This window comes from Fukomys damarensis, unplaced genomic scaffold, assembly GCF_012274545.1.
Source record: "Fukomys damarensis isolate Sample0158 unplaced genomic scaffold, DMR_v1.0_HiC HiC_scaffold_7, whole genome shotgun sequence".
NCBI classification, from domain to species: Eukaryota; Metazoa; Chordata; class Mammalia; order Rodentia; family Bathyergidae; genus Fukomys; species Fukomys damarensis.
Window position 1 is genome coordinate 24098458 of NW_022900919.1, and position 17290 is coordinate 24115747.

The following is a 17290-nucleotide window of genomic DNA, read 5'->3' on the forward strand; positions in this document are numbered from 1 at the left end:
CCCTCACCGAAGGTGACCGTGGCCCCAGGCGCCCCGGCTCTGCAGCGCGCGGCCCGGTTGGGCGAAGCAGCGACTGGACTCACTGATTCCCCTTTTAGCCAGTGCCAGCTTCAGGGGTACCCAGACCGGGGAGGCTAACGGACACGTGCCCCCCCAACACACACGCAATCACACTGACACACACTGGTAGCCCTGCAAAACCGGGATGTACTTCCAGAAGTCCACATGGACACATGGATTGGAATCGGAGACATCCGCCAGCCCACCATACGGTAGTCCTGTTTCAAAGGGAAAGTAAAGCCCCACTGGGTCACGGGGCAGGAGGGCTCTTCCCGGGCTGGTGGGTGGTGAGTCGAATGCAGGCTGCCCGAGATCAGCCTCACTGCGGTGCCTAGAAAGTGAACCTGGGTATCACGGATGCTTGCAAAGACTCATGGGGTGACAGGTGCTGACTACTAGATTTCCCCCTTTGCCTTTGTGTCCTTACTGTAAGACAAGTTCAGACCCATTCTAGGGAGGGCCAGTGGATTTGAGTGAAGTTTGTTTGTATTGGGACCAGGGATTCTAAATTCTTGAGTACTTCTTTAGTAGATCTGTCCCTTGGTCCCTGGATTGCTCCTGGTCAAGAGAGGCGGAAGCCCTGGGAGTGGGGGGTCCTTCGGGGTGAGAAGCCTGTCTAGTGACAGACTGCAGAGACCTCAAATTCTGGGGACCTCGTTGCCCTTTGAGGTCGAGTCTAAGCACATAGATATTTCTTCCCAAAGTGAGAGGTGGAACCCATAGAGAGCAATAAGACGGCCGCCTCTCTGTGCTCCCTCTTACCCTCGTGTTCCCTCTTCCATTTCTTCCTGGAACACCCTACAGACACAAGTTTTCAGAGGGAAAACCACAGCTTCCTAAAACTCAGAACTGGTAGAAATCTGCACGCACACATCCCCACCGCTATAAATTTCCTGAAAAACTTAGAAAACAACTCTGAAAATTTTAAAATTTTATTAGTATGTGTTTGCAGTACGTGCATTGTACAGTCATCTTGGGGAGTTGGTACCTGTGCATAATACAGTTGTTTCTTTTTTTAATCCCCTTCTGTCCCCCTCCCTCCCTCCTCTAGTTTCCCTTGCCCCTTTTGGTTCTTGTTGATATTGTCAATCTTAGTTCATATTTATGGCATATAATGTCCATGTTCCTTGAGGTTATGAGGACCTCATACCTGGCATATCTTCATTCTATTTCCCCATCTCCTCTCCCTTTCCTCTTGTCCCTAGTCCTCTGGACCCCCTCCCCATCCACAAGAGAGCCATCCCCTTGTCTCGTTCTGTCCTTTTATTTTTCTCTTAGTTTGAACTTTGCCTTCCTCGGATGAGAGATAAGGCAGTTAAGTTTGTGTGTCTGGTTTATTTCACTGAACGTTATATTTTCTTTTCTTTTTTTCTTTTTGGTACCGAGGATCGAACTAGGGTCCTTACTTTTGTTAGGCAGGCAGCAGAACCACTGAGCTAAATCCCCAGCCCTGAACATTATATTTTCTAGGCACATCCATTTTTTCTATAAATGTCTCAGATTTGTCCTTTCTAACCAACACATTTTCTTCATCCACTTGTCTGTTGATAGGTATACAGGCTGTTTTCAGGATTTAGCTATTACCAATTATGCTGCTATAAACACACATATGCATGTATTGCTATAGCATGATGTCTTAACCTCTTTGGGGAAGATTAGAAATTCCATGTGACCCAACTCTTAAAATTTTAAACAGCATAAAAGAAATATGGAGTGCAGTGCTGTGACTTCGCAATCCCTCCATGGTAGCCGGAAGTTGGCTATGGCTGCCTCTCTCTGCTGCTGGCTACTGATCTCCCTAAATCTGCTGCATCTGTGGGAAGCATTCCTCCCACTTTGCATTTGGTAACTCCTCCTCCTCAAGAGACACTCTTGCTATTGTTATTTTGTTACTCAATAAATGTGTCCTCCAAAGTCCCAGGTGTTAAAGTTGGGCCCTCAGGAAGGTGCTGTTCGCCTGAGATAGAAGGGGCCTATCTATCAGAAGGCCTTTGTAGCATGGGGCATGCCCATGAAGGCGACTGTTGGGCCCTAGCTGCCTCTCCCTCTTTTGTTTCCCTCGACATGGCAAGCAATTGACACCACCACATACTGTTATTTCCATCTGAAGTGCAAAGCAGTGGGTCTCTGCTCTTAACATCCAAAACTGTGAACCAAAATTGCCCTTTTTTTCTTGTAAGTGCATCATCTCGAGCATTTAGGGAGAGCAATGGAAAGCTGGTGCCACACACAGGTGTTCTCCCTTGTACCCCACATTTGGGAAAAGAGTGCCTCTGCCTTTTTGCACAGGTGTTCTGGATACACCCATGCCACCCACCTGGGCAAGTGAAGGTTGGCTGTGCACCTCTCATCAAAGCAAAATTATAGCAAATTTTTTGTCTATGGACCCAAGGCATTAAGTTGGGTGGGTACAAATTCATGGCACTATTACCCCACGATATGTAAAAATATTTTATTTTAGTCAGAACAGACAGAGAAGGAGGATGGGATGAAACCAAGTACCATCCTATGGAAACAATAGTGGAATCAGCATCCAGAACCCGTTCAGCCTCTGCCTCTCCCTTCCTGTCCTGAACCCAGGACCTCATACTTTGTGTTCTATCATGAGTCAAGCTCTTTTGGCTACATTTCAGACATACTGCAGTATTAGAAAAGGACCAGAGGTGTAGTGTTGTTAAACAAAGGTGCCATCTCCCCTCACCTGCTGGCTCACGAGGCCTTTTTATTTTTAAGAGTAGGAAATTTTTATTGAGGGAAAGAAAGCTTCTAAGAGAGGCAGAAGGGGGACCAAAAAGTGGGCTGCCCGCTCACCACGCCTCTTCTCCAAGATGTTTTATACAGCAAAGCCATGTGGTGAAGGGGGTACAAAGTGGGACAAAACTATCAGACCCAATGGAAAATTATAAGGTGGGCACGAGTTAGGGCAAGACCATGACTAACCAATAAGATTACAAGTGCAGTCACCCAGGTAATACTGGTTAAATGGAGGTCAAATTGGGGAGGAAGTCACATAGCAAGTGTACAAGGATTTTCAGTAAGGGGGCGGTCAGGGATGTTTCCTGGAAAGGATGAGTTAAAACCTTGGCCTTCCACCCAGGTGACTGATACCTACTTAGAATATCAGTCACTGCTCTTTATCCCCAGGGGAAGTACAAGGGTGTAGTAGTTTCTCTCCTTTTACAATTCTGGCCTTGAGTGGAAGTGTCTTGATTATCCTCCATGTTGACTCCCTCAGGGTGGCCCTGTCTAACTGCCTACAAGATATCTAATTAACTTACCTGTATGCAATATTCCCCCCTCTGAAGAAGAACTCCTAAATGTTGTGTGGAGGCAAATGGCAAAGACAGTTCTGGCTACATCCAGCTGAAGAGGGTCGTAGTTGTGATCAGCAGTCAGAGTTTACAGAGTGTCTATCTAAAGGTGTTCAGTAGGCACCTGGCATTGTCATCTTGGTAACTGCATAGTTTTAAGTCTGGAGGAGACAAAACCAAAGAAACAGTTAAGAATGTAAGGGCCAAATTATAAGGTCAGCAAAATTGATATGAATATAGCCCAAAAAGAGGATAAGGAAAAGGTGGTCCAGGAGACTTCAGAATCCAACATAGAAGTGATATTGTATAGGTTAGCAGTTATGAGCTATTTACAAGGTCGATATGGTGGATCCTGGTAAAAGAAGTCTAGCACATTTGTCATTGGTCCCATTTGTATGACCACTTTGAGTTTTGCAGACTCTAGGCAAGAACAAACAAAACTTTTAAGAAATTAGAGTATGCATAATTAAGCAGGAGCACAATAGAATGAAAGGTTTGGGAGAAAGTCACACTTAGAAATTGAAATAGTGAGTGAACCTGCTGGACTTAGATTATTTCATTGATAGAGTTTATACTTTGTTATAAGTCCCTCTGGTTTTAGCTGTAAGATAAAAGACAATTTGAAGAACAAAGCTCTAACTGAGCTCTTATAGATTTTACCATAGTTTTTTCCTAATGATCCATAACCATGGTCAGCTACTGGTAAAGCTGGAAACTGCCAGAGGGGTCAGTGACTGGAGCCCCTTTTTATAAGTAGGTTTATTACTATGGCATTATTTTGTACCTCTTTGGTTATTCTTTTCTGCTGGGTGTTTAAGACCAAGTTAAAGTGAGACCTGTGTCAATCAACACGAATCTCTTGCTATCTATCAAGGTCAGTTAAGTCTCTTCAGGCATTATTTTGGAATCACATGTAGAGCCTCTCAGTTCCTCTGTCAGTGTCAGCCATCAGGATGGGTCACGGCCTTGCTTGACCATGTTGCTTTCAGTGAAATCATGGGAGACGTTTCCCTCATGGTGACCCTCCTTTGGCACACAGTGTATTTGTCCTCTGGTGTCCACCAATCTCCCTGCTCAGGAGGTTGAGTGAGTTACCAAAGATGTAGGACACTGTAGGGAAGGTTCCTTTGTGTCTCATTTGTTATCCTTTAGTAGGATGCCATCTAAAGAGAACATACATATTGGCCTATAAATGTACCTTAGGAGTTCATAATGTCTAACCTCTAAATTTAGTGTGTGACATAGTTTCGACTGTTTGGTGACTAGACATTCCTAAGCATAGTGACATATATAACATATATCACATAAGTTTTTTAAAAAAATATTTGACTCTATGGAAATCAATATGGAGATACCTCAAAGAGCTTGGACTGAAGGTTCCATTTGACCCAGCCATCCCTCTGCTGGGTATCTTTCCAAAAGAACTAAAAGAATCATATCACAGAGAAGTATGTGCACCCATGTTTATAGCAGCACAGTTTGTAATAGCTAAAACTTGGAAACAGCCTATTTGCCCATCAGTTGGAAACTGGATAAAGAAGATGTGGTTTTTCTATAAAATGGAATATTACTCATCCATAAAGAATAAGAAAATAGATTCATTCATAGGAAAATGGATACATATTGAAGATATAGTCCTAAGTGAAATAAATAAGGCACACATGTGTAAATACCGAATAGTTTCTCTGGTGTGAATAATCTGCAATAATACAGAAGATCCTGATAAGATTACTGACATTGAGAAATGAGGAGAAAGGAGCTAAAGGTGTAGGGAAGGTGTGATGGGCAGGGGAAGGGTAAAAAGGGAAAAGAAAAAATGTGAGATAATGAAAAGATGGAAATAAAGTGATTGTAGATGGGGAGGGGAGGAGGGGGTAAAGGGAGGGCAGGGACAAGGGGAAAAAATGAGAACCAAGACTTGTCATGTAGAGGTACAAGATCCCAACAATGAATGTAACTGTACTGTATCCCTAAAATGTACCAATAAACAATTAAAGCTGAAAAAAATATTTGACTGGTTATATCATGCGGCTTGACATGTATCTCTTAACATAAGTAGGTGGATTGCAAGAAAGGCAGATATCTGAGTCAAAAAGATCATTACTATAAACAGTATCCTAGAAGACTTGTACACCCAGAAGGCATGAATATATACACCATGAAATAACAATGAGTATCAGTTACATGAAACCCTTTGCCCTTTAATTTTGTTTTGTATCAAGAGCATTTTAAATAAAACCTTATTGTTTTCCCATAGAAAACTTAGCCATTTGACCATAACCAATGTATACATATTGCAATAATATGTTTAGCAATGTATTTCCCACAAGGCTATGGAAATTATTGGGGTCCCCTTTGTGAACAAAGGCTGGAATAATTTTTTCCAGGCAGCTGCTCCTTTTTTTACCAAGGGAAGCCCTGTCCAGTAGTTTCCCTAAGCCCAATAGTCTTATTTATCTTAATAAATTTTAGATGACCTATGAGAACCAGGTCATTACAATTACATTATTTTTGACCAATGAAAGATTCCTTAGTTATATATAGACAACAATATGTACTGTATTTGTAGAACCAGTTGACATTATTTGGATCATCTGCGAATCTGGGGGAAGCATGTCTTTAGTGACATTTATCTATAAGCCAACTTGCATTATAGGCAAACATCTTGAAAAATCCAAAATGCTAAAAGAAAAAAACTCAAACAAAACAGCTGGAATACACAGCTACACAGCTTCTCCTGGTTGCTGATAGCCATATATGACTGTTTCCTTTAAAAGGACAGACTGTTACAAGTAACTTTAACTATCTCCAGTGGGTGTCCACTCAAGCCAGGTTCACATATAAAAGAAACTAGGTAGCACTCTTTGGAGCTAAGTATGAATTCCATGCAGTGAGGGAAGAAGATCTGCCAAGGCTCCAACCTGCTGTGCTGCAGATGTTTACCTATTGAAAAGAAACAAAGGGAAAGAGGCATTTCCATCTATTCTTCTTGTTCTGTGCCCAATCTAAGGTATCCCTTAGACTTTATCTCATCCAGTGCCAGTGGTGGCAGACTACAGCTGCAAGGAAGTGGCAAGAGCTGGGTTAGCTGTTCTTGTTATTCTCTAATTTCACCTGAGGACTAAAAGACAGATAAATCTGGACTAAAACTTACATTTAGTCTTCAAGACCTTTGGGATTAAGCCTAGACCAGGTTCCTATACAGCCCAGAAATAAGTGAAAGCTAGCTTTACCCTGGAAGGGTTCCAGGGAGGGGAAACTCACCATTCTGGAACCTTTGTCTTGAAATCCAGCAGAGACAGAGGAGGGAAGTGCTTTGAACCAAACACTGTTGAGAACTGCATTATTTCTCAGGGGCAGAGGCAGTGGAGAAGAGACAAAAGAGTGTCTAAGTATGGCATAAGAACTAAATCTTAACCATCTCAGGCACAGAAGGACAATTAAGATCAGGAGGTTTTTTTGTTGTTGTTGTTGTTTTTTTTTTTTTTAGAATAGATCTGCAATCCTTAGTAAAACATATCTCTAGAGACAAAAGCTATGATTGACTCCAATTGCATTGCCAAGCAGAAAATTAAACCAATAACCTGAATGGCTGCTTTTTGCCTCTTGAAAGAGAATAAAAGTGTTCTAACTATATTGTTTAGGGCTTACCCTTTTAATGAATTATTATGAATCTATAATATCTAATTTATGATTTAAATATCTTACTGGCCATTGAGCAGGTCCCTGATCTTGTAGAAACACTCCCAAAGCCATACCTCACCTTTTATTAACATACTGAAAGGGTGTCCTGCAGGCAGGCACTTACAAGTGCTTGTCTGAACTTCTGAAATGCAATCTGGAAACCAAGTTTCCACTTTAAAATATGACTGACTTTTGGGTTTTTTAATAGGCTGATAGATGGGTCACACAATCTCACCATATCCTGCTATCTAAAGGCGACAAAAAGCCTGTAATTTCTAGAAATATCCTTAGGGTTTTAGGGTCTTGTGGAAAGGAAATAATTGGTTTAATTCTTTCTTTCTCCAGTCTTTGCACTACATTAAATATAATAAGGCCTAAGCATTTTACCTGAAGGCTGCAAAGTTGTGCCTTAGACCTAGAAACATTATAACCTCTTTCTGTTAGAAGATTCAACAAAACACTGGTCTCTTCTCTAGAAAGCTCTTCAGGGGCAGGATATAACACTACACATTGCAAGACTGACTTGGGAAAAACTATAGCATTTCCTTTTATCAAATCAGGATCTAGGGATGTCTTCATCTCTTTCTGATAAATAGTGGACAATTTAAAATAACTGAAGGGCTTAGCTCTCGTATTTCTTAGACCTTTAAGAATGTGTACCTAAAAATGTCTTCTATTTTAATCTCCTAATTGTCAGGCCAGTAGGGGTCCTACACAGGAACTGCTTGTGTTCCAGTAGTAACCAGTTATTCGTCCAGCTGCCTGCCTTATGAGCTTCAAAAGTTAAGGTAATATTTATCTCTAAATGTAATACTATTTGTCTCTCATTAAAAACCAGTATTTGCTTTAAGAGCAATATTACATCTTTCTAATCTAGTCTGTAGGGCTGAGTAAGTTCTCTGAAGACCTCAATGTGCATATATATATATATAAAAACCTTATTAGGTCTCATCTAATCTGTCTTAGATCACTGAGAAAAAGACACATGAACACAGGTAGGCTCATATTTACATTTATTTCCTGCAAGAGATATTGTCTTTGAGGGGCCTGAACAACTTAGCTAAGGATGGATATCACCTCATGGAGGTTTTAATTATAGCTGGCCTAGATACTCCACCCTCAGCACCTGGTGGTCAAGGTGAAACAAAGGCCAGAATTTATGAAACAAAAACCAGAATCTATGAAACAAATGAGAGCCTATGAAACAAGTTACAACTTATGAAGCAAGAAGACCAAAGTTAGAACCTATGAAAGTTAAAGTTTTCTTAGAAACTTTGTTCTAAGGTTCCAAAGGGCATGGAGTAGCCTTCGGCTTAGAAGTACTGAATGTGTCAAGGGTTAGGTGTCTTTCATTGCATTTACACTTGAACACAAGCAAGGATTACTTCTTAATGTAAAGAAAATCTCAATATAAGATGATTTTGACCATTTTCTCTCTTTTACAGTAGAATTCTAATTGTGAGATAGCACAGTACTTTCCTCTGTGTACTTGGCTTTAGGAGGTAGGCATACCATGAGCGGGTGTAGGGAAATACTAAATTGCTCCTTAATACATTCAAAAGGAGTATGAGGTTGAGATATTCAGTTCCTAATCTGAAACAAGAGAAACAAATATGGCATCCCATAAGTCTCTGCTTGATTCCTGTACCAACTATGGTGTCCCCCAAGGTTTATTCCACCCCAGGATAGGTAGCTACCATCTGGAGAGAGACCCTGAAAATAAAACCAGACTGGACTATCTACCCTTTACCAGTGCACGATCTTATCTTCCTCAGGTAACTCATATCCTTACTCCAGGAAGTACTCTCAAAGCCCAAGTTACAATTGACTTCAGCTATAACAATCATGCTTAGAGAAGGAAGTATTCCTAGCAAACCAAGAGAGTCAAACCGCTGCTTTCTAGTTACTTGGAAGAGAGAGAGGAAAATAGGTCAACAGTCAAATTAGGGCACTTTTCCTTCAGAAGAGATCACCTCCAGAGATGCTAAGTCAGAGGTTCTTCCCTGGGCCCTAGGACAGACAAAGCTCTGAGAAGTTTCTGTTGTCTTTCCAGTGTTTTAGGCAACTTTTATTAGCAGAAAGACAAGGCTACTCCTTTAAGGTCCATTTTATTTTATTTTTTTCAGCTTTAATTGAGTTTATTGGTACATTTTAGGGATACAGTACAGTTACATTCATTGTTGGGATCTTGTACCTCTACATGACAAGTCTTGGTTCTCATTTTTTCCCCTTGTCCCTGTCCTCCCTTCACCCCTGCCTCCCCTCCCCATCTACAATCACTTTATTTCTTAAGGTCCATTTTAAGTTAAATAAATATTTGAAACTCATAGATCCTTTAGCAGCCACAATCCACATTAGCAAAGGCACCTCTAGCAACTTCTTATGTGCACACATGAAAGGAAGAGAAAAGCTGACCAAAATAGTTCCATATTTTAGTTAGCAGGTAAAAACACAAATGCAAGTTACTTATTGCTGTTTTCACTAGTGTAAGACAAAACAGTTGTTTCAAGTTGTCTTAGTCTGACTTTCTGGAAGGAGGAGTGGTCTTCTGACTAAGAGGGATTCTCAAATAGACTCCCAATAAGTTGGAGAAAAGTATAAGGAGAGTTTCTAACTCACTAGCAGAGAGAAAAAGTCAATATAAAGCTCAAGTTGGTTAAAGATAAAAAAAAATCACCATATAACATTTTATAAGTCCACAGTCAATGTTCCAAAGTCCATAACCTACAGAAAAAGGCATTTTTTTCTCCCCTACACACATAAATGATAAAGACCATACCTAGGAGCGGGGAGATGGTTTAGGTAGTTTTTAGTCTATGAAAGATTTGATTTTTATGTTTGTCTAGAGGTTTGTCTTACTAGTAGTAGAGAAAGCAGTCCAAACCTGCAGCTCAACTCTTAATGGAGGCTTAAGAAAGGGCTCTGATGGCATCATTTCAGATCACTCTGAGACAGAGTATACCTGATGATCACTAACAGAGTTCCCCTTTCACCTCACAGAGGAGTCCAGGTAGGACAAGATGTGGAGAATTTTTGCTGATTACCTGAATGGGCCATCGGGAGCTAGTTTCTTCTGAGGGACATTTGGGTATCTGCCAGAGAGTAGCCTTGGCCATGACCCCTCAATTGCCACAATTCCACGCAATCAGAGATGTGTCTCCAAAAGGAACACAATTGTCTATCTGGCCAATGTTCCACCCACCATTGGCATCAATGGGAGTGGGGATTCACCAGAGGGCAACTGGAGAAACCTGTCCCATGCTTTGAGAGTGGCAGCTGTCCTAAAGGCAATTACTAGCTGGCAGAGTAATCCCCTTTTGTTTATGATTCTAGGAGGGACAGATAAAATCTGAACTGTCTTTATTTGAGATGATTTCATAAGACATTTTACAGCATTTTGAAGCAACTAAGCTCAAATACAACACACACACAAGAATAAAATGTAATTTTAACAAAACACAATGCATAATAAAAACAAGAAATTTGCAAATATTTAAAACACCAACTTAAAATTAAGACACTTTTGAAACAAAAGCTGAAACAAAGGCCAGAATTTGTGAAACAAAAACCAGAATCTATGAAACAAATGAGAGCCTATGAAACAAGTTACAACTTATGAAGCAAGAAGACCAAAGTTAGAACCTATGAAAGAAAACTCTTACATCCAGCCAGTAATCTTGGTGAGAGACCTCCAAAATGATACAGGGGGAAGAGATGTAACTCCCAAACCTGCTAGATATCCAAAATGCGAGTTCATGTTCTCTAAAATTGAAGAATAAATTCTAGGAACAACAGAGGTTAAGAGTGGGAAAAATTTATTGAGGGAAAGAAAGCTTCTATCTAAGAGAGACAGAAGGGGGACCAGAAAGTGGGCTGTCCCACTAGACCTTTTCTTGAGGATATTTGTCAACTTCTCCTGAGCTTTGTTTTCATCATTGATGGAAGTGAAATAAGAGGTGTCACAGGGTTACTGGGGAGATTGAAAAAGTGAAAATGTAAGCTCCATAACAGACACTCAGCAAATATTTGTGGCTCTTTTGGGAGAAAGAGGGAGGGAGAGGGAGGACAGAGAAGAGAAGGAAAGAGAAGAAACAAAGCAGAAGAGCATGAGAGATGGAAAGAAGCAAGTGCTTGTACCTTGGGCATCTAGGCAGAAAGTGAGTTGTGCCAGTAAACAAGGGATTCAGCACAGGAAAACTGTTCCTCCTCTAGACTGAGGAGCCTTAGATACTGCTTTTCTGGCTGACAAAATGAAAAACAAGCATGCCGTTGGTGCAGGTGCCTATGCTTGGTGCTTAGCAGCTTGGTCTCTGATTCTCCTCTGCACAGCCTGAGAATCCGCTGCTCCTTGGTACTCTGGGTGTCACTTGCTTCCTAGGCTATGCAGCACTTACTTGGTCTCATCCTGAACCCAGGGCTCTCCACATCTCATCCTGTTAAACTTGTCCTGTAACTATCTAAAGGCTTAGAAGGATATATATCAAGCAGATATAAATCTCAGGGATTAAGACATTAGTTTCAAACAGTAGAAGAGAATAGTATCTATCCTGTATCTCCCAAGGAAAGACTTTAAATCTAATACCTGTTCCTAGAGGAGCTGCATCACTGGAAGGAATTTGGGAACAACAGTCTTGTGAAGCACAAATTTGGGGTAAGGTGGAGAACAGAAGTCTCCAATCCAACTCTTTGGCTATGAGTTCAGTGGGTAGAGACTGATATTAGCAGATTGCCAAGTGTGCCAATGGGATCCAGAAGGAATTGTGAACTTGTGAGCTACCCTGAGCCTGAGGAATAGGTCTGAAGTTACACTTGAATTCTTATGAATTCATCCCCGAGTTCACAGTAGCCTTCCTCCTACAAAATGCTGCTAGGGGTAGAGCTCTGAGCAGTGCCAGGCTTCCCAGGAGCTCTGCCAAGTCTAGCTGGATCTGAGGGGTTTCTTCAGACCATATGAGTACAGCAGAATCCACACTTACCTCCAGGAGGCTGGGCACATACTGCCAAGCTGGGTGCAGTCCAGCTGGATTAATCTGTGGACCACTAGGTTCTACTCTGCGCCTTTGCAAACATTTTCCAAGCACAGCTATTGCATTGGTGTTTGAGAGATGCAGAGTACATTTTTATCATTACGGTCAATTTCCAAATGCTCTTCTTATTTTGCAGAAGCTGTTCTTGTGAAATTTTGATGCCCCTCTTCTGAACCTTGGCACCAAGGACAGAGGCAGATGGCCTAAGCTTACCCAACCCTTGCTCTTGTATGAGGCTGTGAATCTTAATCCAGGCAGGGTATAAAAGAATCCAGTGACCACTAGGAAGTTGTTGCATCCCTAGTGCCAGTGGTACCTGGAGCCTGGGCTGAGGGGTGGGAGCTCCAAGGTCTGAACAGCCCTTCCTGTGGTGGCCTTGATTCCAGCATGTGCTCCAACCCAATGCAGCTCCCTTCAGGTCCCTTGTGTGCATCTTCCAAGCCTCATTCTCTGGCCTCACCCCTTCCAATAAGTTCCTCTCTTGCCAAGGCAGACACAGCCAGTGTCTGAGTCCTGACTGACCCCATCCAGAAAAGCAATATCTAGGGCTCCTCAGTCTAGAGGAGGAACAGTTTTCCTGTGCTGAATCCCTTGTTCACTGGCACAGCTCACCTCCTGAGAGGCTGGTTTTCCACTCCTGGAACCTGCCAGGTCTGGGGAGTTCCAGGCAGGGCAGCTGGGTGAAGAGCAGCTCCGCATGGCAGTCACATGTAGCAAGACTCACCAAGCTGCTTCCTTCTCCCCTGAAGACCCAGGCTGCACTGAGCAACAGTGAGCTGCAGAGCCATCCACTGAGCAAGTCGACTGGGGCAGGGTGGTGAGTTGGACCACTTTGGCAGGTACAGCACTATGTAGACTCCGTTCCCTAACTTCTTGTGTGAGATTACACCCTTGTTCCTGGAGAAGAGTCCCTGGCTGCCAGCTTCTGTCCCAGATGGCGAGGCTGCTTGGATGAATTGCCAGGAAGGAGAGAGAATGAAGGAACAAAATAGGAAGGGAAAGGAGTTTTACCCATGGTTTCAGTGGTTTAATCTCACCCTGTGTGATGAGGAGGGAAGGGAGATATGCTGTCTTGGTAGAAGGGCAAGTGAGGAGACAAATGTCTCAGGCATTGTAGTTTGGGAGACACAGTTCATTCTTGCCTATTGATTTGTGATGTCCAAATGGGAGACTGTCATACACTGTTAAAGGAAAAACCATAGCTCCTCCTCTTGCAGACTACATTTACACAACATTGCTTATGTTGTGCATAGATGTCATTGCTTTTGTTGAAAGATGAAAGTTCAAAGTTGAGTCCCTGTGCAAAGTATCTGGCCTTCCTTCTACTTGTTCTCATCAGCATCAGGCATCCGGGCATCTGGGCATCTGGGTCCACCCACGTGATGCTGGAAGGTGGATCACTGATGGATCTCGAGCAGAAAAACGGTGCCAGAAGCAGTAGGAGCTCAGCAAATATTAGCCAAAAGATTTAGGTGTCCTTGTATAATTTAACACAAAGCTCATCCATTTCTACATCCCCAGAACTAAAAGCCATGCCCGATACATAAGAGGTGCTTACACATGCCCTGCATTTTGTGGCGTTTTATCTGGGCAGCTCCCAGCCCAAGCTCAGCCTTAACCCCCTAATATCCTCATGAGGGAGTCAGAGTTTGGTCTATGTGTTTTCTTATCATGACTTGACAGATGGGAGAACAAAGGCACACACTGTGAATTAAATGACTTTGCCAAGGTCATCTGGAGAGGGGATTCTCGGCTGCTGATCTAATGTTTTCTCCACTAGACTGAACTTCAAAAAGAAATTGGTCTCAGTTCAGCATACCGAAATAATGTTGCCTGAAAAGGAGAGCTCAGCAAAGGGAAGCTCAATCAGAAGGGTACTTAAAGCAAGTCTATCTGTGCTGTGCTAGGGCTGCTGCTGCTTTAGGTGTGATTTTGTGATCAGATCTGGCCTGTCTTCTCTATCAGAAAGTTTGGAAACTAAGACTCATTTGGAGATTCCTGTTATTTCCCTAAACTACCTAGATCCTTAAGATAAACAAATATATTTTTAGGGTTGGCACAAATGAGGCCTGCTCCAGTTTTCCTAAGTAGCTATCTCCTTCATCACATCGGGTTATCATCCACAACTGTCTACCAGGGAAGCAGAAGAAAGGAAATATCGTCAGCATCCGATCTTGAGGAGGGCAGCTTCTACCTACTCCATGCACACCATGGATACCACCAGGTCCCAGGCCTCTGCTACACCCACCTGACCATAGAGAGGGCACCAGACACTGACTACTACTTAGAACATCTCACATGCCAGAAATCTGTCTTCCAGTGTATCTTACTTAATCCTTGCAAAACCATATGAGGCAGGTGACACCATTGTTCCCATTTTATAGATGAGAAATTGAGGCAGTGAAAGGTTTACTTATTTCCCAAAGACCACAAAGTCTATAAGAGCCGGAACATTTGAGTCCAAGCAGTCTGACTCTAGAGCCTTGTTCTAGATTCTAGACTCTTCATGGCATACCAACATGAGTGCCAGGTGGTCTCTGCCCTCAAAAGTCTTGCTGTCCACTGGTAGACACAGATACTAGGAAAATCTGTACATCAGGGTGATACGTGGGGACAGAAAATGGAGGGCTGCAGAGAATCTTCACCTTGTTTACTAAATAAATGGTTTTATTATATTGAGTAGGTGATATATACAATTTAATGACCAACTAGTTATCCTGTCCAGGGATAACTTTCTTATCAATTTCTTACCAGATAAATTGCTTACCAGTTACATGCAGTGATGCGGCTCTCAACCACCCCTGGGGCTCCCTCCTGACCCAGGTTCACCATCTCCCCACAGTGGCTGCCCATGACAGCCATCACCTTCCAGGGACCAGACTGAGAGTGACACTGCTGTGACTTACTTGGGAAATTGTTTTTAGAAAGCATTTTCTGTCATTTATGTGAGTTTGAAGATGAACTGAGTGACAGGAATGGCCACACCACCCTCAAGTCACTAACATAATCTTCATAGCTGTATTTTTAAAAGATACTTTGTATCTAAATATCTTATTTAATTAACATCTGCATTGGGCTTTCAGTAGCTTTGCTGTGTGGCTTTGGACCAGCTTTCGGGCCCCGATTTTGTTTTTTCACCTGCAGAATGAAGGACCTGAGCAAGATGATCATTAAATTTCTTTCCAGTATGAAGTTCCGCATTTCTCCTTTAACTGTGGTTGTGTGTGACCAACACAGACAGCCTTGTGTTCCAGATTCTCAGAAACTGCTCCTGGCCTTCCCATCCCATTATCTCCACACAGAAACACATGATTAATCTCTGCTTCCCACCCCAGCATTTGCACCTGGCATCACAGTAAGGCCTTGTTAACTTGCAGGGCATCACTTAGAACATAGAATAATTCCGTGCCTGGGCCAAAGTTTATCTTCATTCAGTGCAATGTGACCAGGGTGTGCAGATTAGTGGTGGCAGCCTGGACAGCCCATGTGCATGCCCTCAGCCTGCAGCCCCGGAGTGCTCTCAGCCCTGCTCACTCCCGCAGAACCAGCTGGTTCTCCAGCTGCTGGGAGAATTTCCAGCACACAATTTTAGACCTACCTGGCTCAGCTTCTCCCCAACCTCCATTGGCCAGGATACCAGTGAGGTCCAGGCCTGGCTTCTTGCCCTTTGTCTCTGCTGTGGGCCTGCTCCAGACTTTGGGAAATGGGAATAATCTGTGATTTGTGAAGAGAGTTAATCATCCTGCGGGAACAAAACTGTGAGACAGAGAACTCTGGTCCTGCAGTAAATGCTGCAGGATGGAGACATAGGACACAGCCAAGGAGGAACCCCTGATTAATGCAGGAGCCCTCCCAGGTGGTGTCTGCCTGCTGAAATCAGACACAAACAGGCCACTGAGGCAGGAAGCCTGCACCCTGGAAGGAGAAGCCTGTGGTCAGGATCCAAGGCCACCCTGGTGGGGGATTCTGCACTGATTAGAAAGGATTACTAGCTGTATTGGAGATATTCTCCAAAATATGCCAGGAACTTTTTGCCATTAATGGACAGGTACATGAGTTAACATACTCCTAAACTGCGTTTTCTGTATTCCTGTGCTTGCTAGGAGACTCTGAAGAGCCTTGTAGACTGGGCAGTATTTGCAACTCAAGGACCACATCTTGATGGATAGGCAGAGCAGCCGCTGCTGGAAGGTGAGTGTGGGTAGAGCAACTGCTCACACCAGAGCATGAAGCTGTCCCTCCCTGGGGGTGGATGGGGCCAGGCCCGCTCATCAAAGCTGCCTGTGCTGCGGATGTGAGGCCTGGTAGCTGTCTGCCTAAAAGAAGCCTTGCGATTCTTTGAGAAGGTAGAGTTTTCCAAACTGCCCTGGAAGGGCCCATCTTGTGTCAATGAGAGGAGCAGGAAGAGGGCAGGATCCCACTGGCTACCAGTGAACTACCTGAGCCTGCGAAGGTTCAGGTGGTTCTTCCTAGTGTGGAGTGTTCACTGAACTGGGAAGGCAGAGCTCCGGGTCCTGTTAACCTGCTCCCAGCCTATCCTGCTGACCTTGGTCGACCCCAGCAGTCAGGGGTAGATCTTGAGATAATAATTCCTATTCTGTCTTCCTTCAGTGTCTCGAGCTTTTCCATAATGAGAATTCCCCTCCCACCTATATTTGCCTTGAAGATCAAACCCCACAAGAGGTTTGGAGCCCTCCTTACTTGGTAGCATGAGGAGGAGGAGGGGAAGGTCTCACAGAGTGCGTGGCTGCCGTGATGAAGTAAGCCTCTCCCACGAGGACCTAGGACCTGTGGAGAGATCACAAAGCTGCAAGCTGGAAATCCCTCATAACAGGCAGTGCATCCTGGCCAGCCTAGATTTTTGGCCAAAGAATCTGTTCCATCACCAATCAGCCCCTCCTCTCCAGATGTGTCAGGCAAGAAACTTGCCAGCTGCCTGAAATTCCAGTTTTGAGGGGGTAGAGTAGGAAGCCAAAAGAGGCATTCTCCCAAAGTCTGTTCACAATGGTGTCTGGAGCAGGATTAGCCGTGGTATAAAAGTCTCTAGTGTTAAAAGAATGATTTTGAAAACTATAGTACATTCACATAGATGGTGCATCTTGTGGTTTAGATCTGGAATATCCCCCCAAAGCCTCCAACATTCAGAGGTGGGGCTTTTAGAAGGTGATTGGGTCATGGGGGCTCTGTATGCATCAGTGGATCAATCCA

General features: G+C 43.3%; 1 protein-coding gene across 4 annotated transcripts in view; it reads right to left on the reverse strand.

Moving 5' to 3' along the window:
• Minar1 (membrane integral NOTCH2 associated receptor 1) overlaps positions 1 to 16867 on the reverse strand; it is a 46345-nt gene extending 29478 nt beyond the window's left edge. For 2 of the 4 annotated variants that reach the window (XR_004516203.1, XM_033761139.1), the window contains exons 1-2: positions 16784 to 16866; positions 15681 to 15796 (exon numbers count right to left, since the gene is read on the reverse strand). The gene's annotated coding sequence lies outside the window, so the exon portion shown is untranslated. Of the gene's footprint in view, positions 1 to 3338; positions 3655 to 15680; positions 15797 to 16783 lie in introns of those variants that run through there. The other 2 variants (XM_033761142.1, XM_033761140.1) reach the window with 2 other exon arrangements.
• Positions 16868 to 17290: the final 423 nt, after the last annotated feature.